Raw genomic sequence first — 12,518 nt, forward strand, 5'->3', positions numbered from 1 at the left:
CTCACGAGCAAAACATGATCATACCTCAGTACTCTTTGGGTGTTAATCACATAGCGATGTGAACTAGATTATTGACTCTAGTAAACCCTTTGGGTGTTGATCACATGACGATGTGAACTATGGGTATTAATCACATACACATGTGAATATTGGTGTTAAATCACATGGTGATGTGAACTAGATTATTGACTCAGTGGGAGACTGAAGGAAATATGCCCTAGAGGCAATAATAAAGTTATCATTTATTTCCTTATTTCATGATAAATGTTTATTATTCATGCTAGAATTGTATTAACAGGAAACTTACTACATGTGTGAATACATAGACAAACATAGTGTCACTAGTATGCCTCTACTTGACTAGCTCGTTAATCAAAGATGGTTAAGTTTCCTAACCATAGACATGAGTTGTCATTTGATTAACGGGATCACATCATTAGGAGAATGATGTGATTGACTTGACCCATTCCGTTAGCTTAGCACTTGATCGTTTAGTATGTTGCTATTGCTTTCTTCATGACTTATACATGTTCCTAGGACTATGAGATTATGTAACTCCCGTTTACCGGAGGAACACTTTGTGTGCTACCAAACGTCACAATGTAACTGGGTGATTATAAAGGTGCTCTACAGGTGTCTCCGAAGGTACTTGTTGAGTTGACGTATTTCGAGATTAGGATTTGTCACTCCGATTATCGGAGAGGTATCTCTGGGCCCTCTCGGTAATGCATATCACTATAAGCCTTGCAAGCAATGTGACTAATGAGTTAGTTGCGGGATGATGCATTACATAACGAGTAAAGAGACTTGCCAGTAACGAGATTGAACTAGGTATTGAGATACCTACGATCGAATCTCGGGCAAGTAACATACCGATGACAAAAGGAACAACGTATGTTGTTATGCAGTTTGACCGATAAAGATCTTCATAGAATATGTGGGAGCCAATATGAGCATCCAGGTTCCACTATTGGTTTTTGACCGAAGACGTGTCTCGGTCATGTCTACATAGTTCTCAAACCCGTAGGGTCCGCACGCTTAACGTTCGGTGACAATTTATATTATGAGTTATGTGTTTTGATGTACGTACCAAAGGTAGTTCAGAGTCCCGGATGAGATCAGAGACATGACGAGAAGTCTCGAAATGGTCGAGACGTAAAGATTGATTTATTGGACGACTATATTCGGACATCGGAAAGGTTCCGAGTGATTCGGGTATTTTTCGGAGTACCGGAGAGTTACGGGAATTCGATTGGGCCTTAATGGGCCATACGGGAAAGGAGAGAAAGGCCTCAAAGGGTGGCCGCACCCCTCCCCATGGGACTGGTCCGAATTGGATTAGGGAGGGGGGCGCCCACTTCCTTCCTTCTCCTTTTTCCTTCCCTTCTCCTACTCCTACAAGGAAAGGAGGAGTCCCCCCCTTGGCGCGCCCTCCTCTTGGCCGGCCACCTCCCCCCTTGCTCCTTTATATATGGGGGTAGGGGGGCACCTCTAGACACAACAATTGATCTCTTGATCTCTTAGCCGTGTGCGGTGCCCCCCTCCACCATATTCCACCTCGGTAATATCATAGCAGTGCTTAGGCGAAGCCCCGCGTCAGTAGCATCATCAACACCATCATCACGCCGTTGTGCTGATGGAACTCTCCCGCAAAGCTCTGCTGGATCGGAGTTCATGGGACGTCATTGAGCTAAACGTGTGCTGAACTCGGAGGTGCCGTACGTTCCGTACTTGGATCGGTCAGATCGTGAAGACGTACGACTACATCGACCGCGTTGTGCTAACGCTTCCGCTTTCGGTCTACGAGGGTATGTGGACACACTCTCCCCTCTCGTTGCTATATATACATCACCATGATCTTGCGTGTGTGTAGGATTTTTTTTTGAAATTACTATGTTCCCCAACAATGATATGGTCAAGACATGACCTGATATACGTTGTTGTATGAGATGATAATGTTTTGTAAAAGTTATCGGCAACTGGCAGGAGCCTTATGGTTGTCGCTTTATTGTATGAAATACAAATGCCATGTAATTGCTTTACTTTATCACTAAGCGGTAGCGATAGTCGTAGAGGCAATAGTTGGCGAGACGACCACGATGCTACGATGGAGATCAAGGTGTCAAGCCGGTGACAATGGAGATCATGACGTTGCTTTGGAGTTGGAGATCAATAGCACAAGATGATGATCATAAGATGTTTATCTTTATGCATCTTATTTTGATTGCATGTGATGTTTATCTTTATGCATCTTATTTTGCTTAGTACGACGGTAGCATCATAAGATGACCCCTTAACTAAATTTCAAGATATAAGTGTTCTCCCCAAGTATGCACTGTTGCGAAAGTTCTTCGTGTCGAGACACCATGTGATGATCGGCTGTGATAAGCTCTACGTTCAAATACAACATGTTGGGGATAAAATTATTAGGTATGACCCACCCAGGAGGGGCCGGGTTATACCTATGGCGATTCATCATGTGAAGCCCACGAGGATATTGAAGATGGTGGTTCATAGATAAGGGCCCAAGGCCCAAGGGCGACTTAAGGCCCATAGAGATAAACCGCCATATATGTAAAGACTTGTATTGTAAGGAATGTAAAGATAGTCACCGAGCCGGACACATTATCTATGAGCCGGTCGTGACTCCGTGAGCCGCTGGGCGTCAACCTGTGTATTTAAAGGGACGACCCGACGGCGGTTCAGGACAAGAAAAACGACAGATCGAAAGCTTGGTCAAGCGGATTCACTCCCTGGTAATCGAGACATAAGCAATACCACCTCAAACTGGATTAGGCCTTTACCTTCACCGCAAGGGGCCGAACCAGTATAAACTCCTGTGTCCTTTGTCCCCTTTAACCCCTTTAAGCTAACCTGGTTGCGATGGCTCCATGACTAAGTCTGTTTGCTAGGACATCTGCCGTGACTATTCCACGACATTTGGCACCCACCGTAGGGCCAACGCACGGTGGTTTCGAGTTCTGGAAGGGCCACTTCGAAGGGCTCAAGGGATACGCTATGGGCCGGATGACCAAGAGTCGTCGCGACAAGCTCTACATCAATGATGCAATCTGGGGCCCCGACGCCGGCTCAATTGAGTACGGGTACCGGGTCCCCTTCGGTGGAATCCATGTCTTCATCGGCAAGATCGGCGAGCCGGGCCCTGAGCCGGACATCTGCACCGACATCACCGAGATGGCTCAGCGTGCGAGACCCGCCCGAGCTTAGACCGCCGTGAAACGTGCCTTCGTGGGATGCATCCATGGAGCAGAATTTGATGAAGGATCTATGTCTGGCGGTGAGACGGCCATCTACTCTGATGGTGAGTCATCCACGGGCGAGACTACTTTGTTGTATCAACTGCAAGATGGTGGGGTTGGGGACTATTCCGATGACGACAATATTTCGGACCCCTATGAGCCGCCAAACAGAGTTGGGATCTTCATGGCTGGTACACAGCCTAGGCAAAATTCTGCAACCGTAGCAGCGATGACTTCCGAGTCAGCAACGGTGATGGTAGCCGGGGCAGGAGGCCCTGTGCTCCTGCCGGCTCAGGTTTTGATGGCCTTAATGGATAAATTGACAGATCCGTTAACAGCCATGGTCAACCCGACGAATCAAGCTCAACATGATGCAGAGGTGGCAAAGTTATGTGATGAGGTAGCACTAGCCAAGGAAGACCTGGTGGCAGAGGACGTCAGGATAGCCGCATAACGGGCTGCTCTGGATGCTCAGTCCCAACGGATTCAGTCGGAGGCTTTCCAGCTTACGATGGATCAAACGCTTCAAATGAAATCATGAGGAGAAGGCACCAGTCCTGTCTACCTCCGGTTTACAAGGCTAGAAACCTTTTCCGCATGCCTGGAGCGGGGACTAGTAACCCGCCAGGGATAAACCGGGCTGCGGCACCTGGAGTCGGGACGCCGGTTCAGCCATGCATGACGGAACCCCCTCGAGTGAACAACGCTCCACCTCAGCATGTCCCAACACCATCGGGTCATTATTCTAACCCCTTGAAAACATGATCGCTACGGCAGCACGATTGGCGGCTCTCGCCATGGACGGTGACTCTCCATCAGCGGTTGAAACATGAAAGGCTAGAGAGCTTCTTCAGACAACATTGGTGCAGCAGGAGGCATATTCTTACAGTCGAGATAGGATTCACTGAACCCCTCGCCCAAGCCGGAGTTATAGCAGGAACATTGACTCACCAGCCATTTCAAGCAACGCCCAGCGCCGTGGCTAGCCACGGGGGCATGACCCGGCGCATGATGGAGCTCATAACTTGGTCGATCAGGACAAATTGCGTCACGAGGCTGAGCAGGCGGCTCAGCGGGCGGCTCAACAGCTCCTTCCGGTTTATCCAACGACTTCGGTCGAGGCGGGCGTGACCTCTAAATCTATATGTGTACCCTGTTTGGTGCCGGCTCTGCATAATGAGCGTTTGCCCAAGGATTTCAAAGGACCTCGTAAGGTGCCTAATTACACAGCCGACTTACCCCCCTGAGGCGTGGATAGAGAGTTATGAGATGGCCATGGAACTGTTGGAGGTCAGTGACGCCGCGTGCGCTAAGTATTTCACCATGATGCTGGATGGAACGGCCCGTACTTGGTTAAAAGGGCTGCCGGCTAATTCCATCGGGTCATGGGCTGAGCTAAAGGCCCGGTTTATTCAGAACTTTAAAGACACGTGCAAACAGCCCATGTCGATTGTGGACTTGGCTACTTGCGTCCAAGAGGAGGGTGAATCAACAACCCACTGGGTGCGCCGGGTCAAAGCTATCATACATTCCTCCAATAACATGAATGCCGGTTCTGTAGTCTTAATGTTGGAGAAAAACTGCCATTCTCTGCCTCTTAAGCAGAAGCTGGGGCGGCTCAAGCGTGATTGTAATGATATGAGGCAGCTGATGGCGGCTCTAATCAAATATGCCGATTCTGATAGTACCAAGGACCCCGAGTCTGATGATGACAAGCCAGGAAAGGGAAAGAAGAATGGCAACACCAAGGGTCAGCAACATATCCCAACGAATCAGGTGGGGAACGATAAACGCAAGGCTGATGGTACCTCGGAGTTTGTGGCTAACACCAATGCACAGGGCAATAATCAGCGTCATAAGGGGAGGCCGCCTCCTCGGACCGGTGGATCAGGTCCTACTCTTGAGAAATTGCTGAACGAGCCCTGTCCAAAGCATGGCACGAAGGAGAAACCAGCTACTCACCATTGGAAAGACTGTTCCATTATGAGGGCTTTCAAAAATTCTGACTCGTTTCACAACAATCATGGGCCGGGCGGCGGCTCAGGCGGCGACGGTTCTCATGGCCTGGGCTATGGATGTGGCGGTTCTAATTCCGGCTTCCAGGGCCATCAAGGTAATCATGGTGGTTATAATCAAGGTAATCAGGGTGGTTACAATCAAGGTAATCACGGTGGTTACAATCAATAATCCGGCCAGGGGGTCAGTAGCAGCAGCAATCCGGATATCAAAGTAACCCGAAGCAGTTGAATAGTGGGTAGTATCACGTGTTCACCACAAGTTTGTGCAAGCGGGACCAGAAGCTTCATAAGAGGGATGTGAACGCCATTGAGCCGACTATTCCTCATTACTTGTGATGGTCTGAGCAGCCCATTATGTGGAGTCAAGCGGATCACCCGCCCCGGGTCGATAACCCGGGTCGTTTGGCTTTGGTGGTAGCGCCTCAGGTTGGTAGATATAAGTTCACTAAGGTACTCATGGATGGGGGAAGCAGCATCAATATTCTTTGTTATGAAACCTTTCGTCGCATGGGTTAACCGATAAGAATCTTAAGCCGTCTAATACTGTTTTCCATGGAGAGGTGCCTGGTAAGTCGGCATATCCTGTAGGCAAGATTGAGCTGGAGGTGGCCTTCGGTGATGAGCATGATTCCAGGACTGAGAAGTTAACCTTTGAAGTGGTCAAAATCAGGAGCTCGTACCACCCTCTGTTTGGACGGCCGGCTTATGCCAAGTTCATGGCATGACCGTGTTATGTTTATCTACAGGTCAAGATGTCGGGTTACAAAGGGACCATCACAGTGCATGGGAGTCGGAAGATAGCCTTGGAATGTGAAGAAGGTGATGCTGCTTATGCTGAGTCTGTCTGTGCAACAGAGGAATTGAAGTTTTACAAGGATAATGTTGACCCGGTGGATATGACATCTTTGAAAAAGCCAACTACAGAGCATGATCTGGTTTTGAAGTTTGAATCGGCGGATGATACTAAGCTCGTTGACTTTGTTCCTGGCGATTCATCCAAGCAGTTCAGTATCAGTGCTAATCTAGATCCTAAATAGGAAAGCACGCTCATCGAGTTCATCCATGAGAACCGGGACATCTTTGCATGGAAGCCTTCTGACATGCCGGGTGTACCGAGGGAACTCGCTGAGCACACTCTCAATATTGATCCAAAATTTAAGCCGGTGAAGCAATTCCTTCGTCGCTTCAATGAGGAGAGGCGTAAGGCCATTGGCGAAGAGGTGGCCCGGCTCTTGGCAGCTGGGTTCATTACTGAAGTCTTTCATCCGGAGTCGATGGCTAATCCGGTGCTGGTGCTTAAGAAAAATGGCACTTGGCGCATGTGTGTGGACTACACGGACTTAAACAAGGCTTGTCCGGCTGATCCTTTTGCTCTCCCTCGTGTTGATCAAATCATTGATGCTACGGTGAGTTGTGAGCGTTTCAGTTTTTTGGATGCTTATTCTGGTTATCATCAGATCAAGATGGCGGTTAAGGACCAGGAGAAGACAACTTTCATCACTCCCTTTGGAGCCTTCTGCTATGTGTCTATGCCTTTCGGGCTCAAGAGTGCCCAGGCGACTTATCAACAATGTCTGTAGAATTGTCTTCATAGTCAGATTGGGCGCAACGTTCATGCTTATGTGGATGACATTGTGGTTAAATCCAGAGAGAAGGAAACTTTGATAGATGATTTGAAAGAAACCTTCGATAATCTCCGGGTCTACAAGATGATGCTTAACCCGGCCAAGTGCATTTTTGGTGTGCCAGCAGGCAAGCTTTTGGGTTTTCTGGTTTCTAACAGAGGTATTGAGGCTAACCCGGAGAAGATCAAGGCCATCACTGATATGTCTCCAACGTATCTATAATTTATGAAGCATTCATGCTATTTTATTATCTGTTTTGAATGATTACGGGCTTTATTATACACTTTTATATTACTTTTGGGACTAACCTATTAATCGGAGGCCCATCCCATATTGCTGTTTTATTGCCTGTTTCAGTATTTCGAAGAAAAGGAATATCAAACGGAGTCCAAACGGAATGAAACCTTCGGCAGCGTGATTTTTTTGGAAGAATATCACCCAAGAGACTTGGAGTTCACGTCAAAAGAACCTCGAGGAGGCCAGGAGATAGGAGGGCGCCCCCCTACTGGGCAAGCCCCCCGGTCTCATGGGCCCCTCGAGCACCTCTCGACCGACTTCTTTCGCCTATATAAGCCTACGTACCCTAAAAACATCGAATATCAAGATAGATTGGGAGTTACGCTGCCGCAAGCCTCTGTAGCCACCAAAAAACCTCTTGGGAGCGCTTCCCGGCACCCTGCCGGAGGGGGCATCCTTCACCGGTGGCCATCTTCATCATCCCGGCGCTATCCATGACGAGGAGGGAGTAGTTCACCCTCGAGGCTGAGGGTATGTACCAGTAGTTATGTGTTTGATCTCTCTCTCTCTCTCTCTCGTGTTCTCTCTCGTGTTCCCTCTATGGCACGATCTTGATGTATCCCGAGCTTTGCAATTGTAGTTGGGTCTTATGATGTTTCTCCCCCTCTACTCTCTTGTGATGAATTGAGTTTTCCCTTTGAAGTTATCTTATCGGATTGAGTCTTTTATGAGAACACTTGATGTATGTCTTGCCGTGCTTATCTGTGGTGATAATGGGATATCATGTGCCACTTGATGTATGTTTTGGTGACCAACTTGTGGGTTCCGCCCATGAACCTATGCATAGGGGTTGGCACACATTCTTGACTCTCCGGTAGCAACTTTGGGGCACTCTTTGAAGTACTTTGTGTTGGTTGAATAGATGAATCTGAGATTGTGTGATGCATATTGTATAATCATGCCCACGGATACTTGAGGTGACAATGGAGTATCTAGGTGACATTAGGGTTTTGGTTGATTTGTGTCTTAAGGTGTTATTCTAGTATGAACTCTATGATGGATTGAGTGGAAAGAATAGCTTCATGTTATTTTACTACGAACTCTTGAATAGATAGAACAGAAAGGATAACTTTGAGGTGGTTTCGTACCCTACCATAATCTCTTTGTTTGTTCTCCGCTATTAGTGTCTTTGGAGTGACTCTTTGTTGCATGTTGAGGGATTTTTATTTGTTCTATCTATGTTATTATTGTTGAGAGAACTTGCACTAGTGAAAGTATGAACCCTAGGCCTTGTTTCCTATCATTACAATACCATTTACGCTCACTTTTATCATTAGTTACCTTGCTGTTTTTATAATTTCAGATTACAAATACCTTTATCTACCATCCATATTGCACTTGTATCACCATCTCTTCGCCGAACTAGTGCACCTATACAATTTGCCATTGTATTGGGTGTGTTGGGGACACAAGAGACTCTTTGTTATTTGGTTGCGGGGTTGTTTGAGAGAGACCACCTTCATCCTACGCCTCCTACGGATTGATAAACCTTAGGTCATCCACTTGAGGGAAATTTGCTACTGTCCTACAAACCTGTGCACTTGCAGGTCCAACAGCGTCTACAAGAAGAAGGTTGTGTAGTAGACATCAATCACCTCCCTGGCAAAGCCGACGTGTATTAATGATGTTCAGCGTCTGGCGGGTCATATTGCTGCCTTAAGCCGTTTCATAAGAAAGCTGGTTGAGAAGGCTATACCGCTGTATTAGATGATGAAGAAAACAGATAACTTCGTCTGGAGTGATGCTGCTAACGACACGTTCGAAGACTTGAAGAGGCAGCTAGCTCGGCTGCTAGTCCTCGCTGCTCCCATTGATGAAGAACCATTATTGTTATATGTGGCCGCTAACACCCGGGCTGTCAGTGTAGCCATTATGGTGGAATCGAAGGAGGCTGGCAAGGAATATCCGATTCAACGGTTGGTTTACTACATCAGTGAGGTGCTTATTGAGTCCAAGAAGAGATATCCACATTGGCAAAAGCTCGTTTATGGGGTGTTCATGGCCAGCCGGAAGCTTAAGCAATATTTTCTGGGTCATCCCATCACTGTGGTCAGTTCTGCTCCCTTAGGGGATATTATTCAAAACAGAGAAGCCACAGGGCGGGTAGCCAAGTGGGCCATTGAGCTTGGGCCTCATGGTTTGAAGTATCTGCCTCGCACTGCTATCAAGTCTCAAGCACTGGTGGATTTCATCAACGATTGGACAGAGCTGCAGATGCTTGAAGAGAAGCCAGATAACACATATTGGACTATTCACTTTGATGGGTCCAGGCAATTGAAGGGCTCGGGGGCTGGAGTTGTCTTAGCTTCCCCTTGAGGTGACAAGTTTTGTTATGTTCTAAGGTTGATGTTTCCCTGTTGTCGGTGTCAAAACCGGTGGATGTCGGGTAGGGGGTCCCGAACTGTGCGTCTAAGGCTAATGGTAACAAGAGGCGGGGGACACAATGTTTACCCAGGTTCGGGCCCTCTCGATGGAGGTAATACCTTACTTCCTACTTGATTGATCTTGATGATATGAGTATTACAAGAGTTGATCTACCACGAGATCATAGAGGCTAAACCCTAGAAGCTAGCCTATGATTATGATTGTCCTTGTCCTATGGACTAAACCCTCTGGTTTATATAGACACCAGAGGGGGCTAGGGTTACACAGAGTCGGTTACAGAGAAAGGAATCTTCATATCTGAATCGCCAAGCTTGCCTTCCGTGCAAAGGAGAGTCACATGCGGACACGGGACGAAGTCTTCTATCTTGTACTTTCATAGTCCAACAGTCCAGCATATGCATATAGTCTAGCTGTCCGAGGACCCCTTAATCCAGGACTCCCTCAGTAGCCCCTGAACCAGGCTTCAATGATGATGAGTCCAACACGCAGATTGTCTTCGGCATTGCAAGGCGGGTTCCTTCTCCAAACTCTTCAAAGTACATGTCGTAAATAGCAGTGTCCGGCTTCCCATTTAGTGTTACGCTCATCGGCTTCTGCACCTTAATAGTCTCAGACTCCATGTGTCGAGTGAATGCGAGAAGTCGGGGCATTTTTACATTTGCCACCCTAACCATGTAAATAAATTGTCTATTAAAGAGATGGGGATCTTCAGATCCAATCCACACCATCTCCCCCAGCGAGAAATCATCAGAGCGTGCCCGAAAAACCCACTCCAACATGGTCGGTGCTCGCAGCTCTTCCTCCCGCTCTCGCAACACCAAGCCGGGCGATTGGGAGAAGTGTACCGTATCCCAGGGCCGCTTAGTGAAGTTCCAGACCCAAGGGTTTCTACCTCCTGCATATCTAGTCCCTGTTCGAGCCGGATTGGCTTCCTTCGATGGCGGGGAGCAAGCGGAGAACTTTCCCAACCCATCCAGGGGGAGCGAGTATGCCTTGTTTCCTACTTACTGAGGGGTGTCAGATTTCCAATCCATCCATTCCTTTGCAGGCTTCTGGAGTTCTACGGCCTCCAACTGCACAACTTCACACCTGCCTCCATCCTGCACATCGCAGGTTACGTCGCTCTTTGCGAGCTATTTCTGGGTTGCGAAGCCCATTTTGAGCTATGGAAGAAGTTGTTCTTCCTCGTCCCCTGTAATCAAGGGGGACCGATATTCCAAGTGGGCGGAGCCGAGATATGGCGCGTCACTGGGACCGGATACTTATCTGGCACACCGAAGAAGGCACCCGAAGAATGGCCTTCCGAGTGGTTTTATATTGAGGACGTCTCCCTTCCTCACCCAATCCGAATGGGTCTTCCTGAGTTTACAAATGTTCCGCTGAGAAAACGCCTCAACTGGCGTCCCCGGAGCCTCAGGGAGGTCCTTCAATTGATAAGCAAGATAAGAATACTCGCTCAGTCCGGATTATCAATAGTCGAGGTTATGGCGATATCCATAATGCAAGGGGTTCAGCCACTCCAATACCGGGGGCATCCCATGTGGCACTTTAATGGAGAAGGCGACGCCACCCGCTGCGGTCGGAAGGGTCCCGACTCCACCACCGCTCTAGTGGAAATACTGTTGGGTTTATACAAGGGGGAAAGAGAGTAGTTCATCCGCATTAAGCCACGGGATGGATTTTCCATGTACAACCATCCCAGCTGGGCGAGCTGCCATCCATTACTCTACTCCATTCATTCCCTGAGTTTTTGTTTTCATAAACATTTACTCCATCTACTTATAACAGGAATGGTGGAAAATAACCAGGGATTTCCATAGCCCGACACCATAGCCAGAGGACCGTAACCGAGCCCTTGACCCCGGATTCGAAGAGGATCCGAATATACTTATGGAGCTCGTGGAAGGGGTGTTTCACCAGGCGAGCTATGACAGCACAGAAGTGGCTATCATTGCTAACTATCCCGGCCTCCTCCCTGGATCGCACGTAAGTAAACAAGAGACTTATCTTCCGAAAAGGATTTACTCATTCCGTCTTACCCACCGGACAATTTTTATGCTCTAAAGGGAAGACGGTCGGCGAGTCAAGCCAAACCCGAGGAGACTCGCCAACAAGGGGCGCCCGTGCCAGGTAGGCCTTCAAAAAGAAAGGCGAATAGAAACATGGCGGAGCCGTCATCAAGGATGTATGGCTTTAAACACGCCCCATGGTTGTCATCTTAAAGTATGACACTATCCGTTGTGTTTTAGCAGAAAGAACATCTGCCGGATATGTCCGGGGATCCTGCCAACCGTGACTCTAATAGCCGGATTCCAGACCCGGTCTCGAGGATGGAGGCCAACACGGAAGCGACACTAGACTATCCTCATACAGAGGATTCGGATAGAATGTCCGTTACAAATTCTGAAGTGGAGAGTGTCATGAATCATCGGTGTTGGCGAGCCGCACTCCGCGACCCTGGTTTTTCAGAAGAGGCTTTTAATGCCTTCAACTCAGGTGATGCATACATCCGAGCTGCTCAGGATGGGCTTGCTAGAGCCATGGACCAGTATTTGAAAGATATACGGGTAAGTGTAAAAATCTGATAATTATGTATATCAGTATCCCCTGAGAGTTGAAGCAGTTGGTACAACTGATTTAAGGATCATTGTACTAATATGTTCTTTCGAAGAAGAACAACATGTTGTCTCAAGAGCTGGAAGAGTGTCGAACCCAGCTAACGGCCGCTATGGCCAAGCTGTCAAGATCCAAAGAGGCATCGACTAGTATGTATTCCCGAATTGAGAAAAAACAATATTGTGTGTATAAACCAGTAACGCTAACAATATCTGATGACCAAACTCCTCAGATAATCCAGAACAGAGTCCGGGAATCCCACAAGAGGGTGAACAAGTGGCGCAAAGGCAAGCAACAACTGGAGAGCGTGTACTTAC

Source organism: Triticum aestivum, chromosome 7B (assembly GCF_018294505.1).
Source record: "Triticum aestivum cultivar Chinese Spring chromosome 7B, IWGSC CS RefSeq v2.1, whole genome shotgun sequence".
In the NCBI taxonomy this organism is placed as follows: Eukaryota; Viridiplantae; Streptophyta; class Magnoliopsida; order Poales; family Poaceae; genus Triticum; species Triticum aestivum.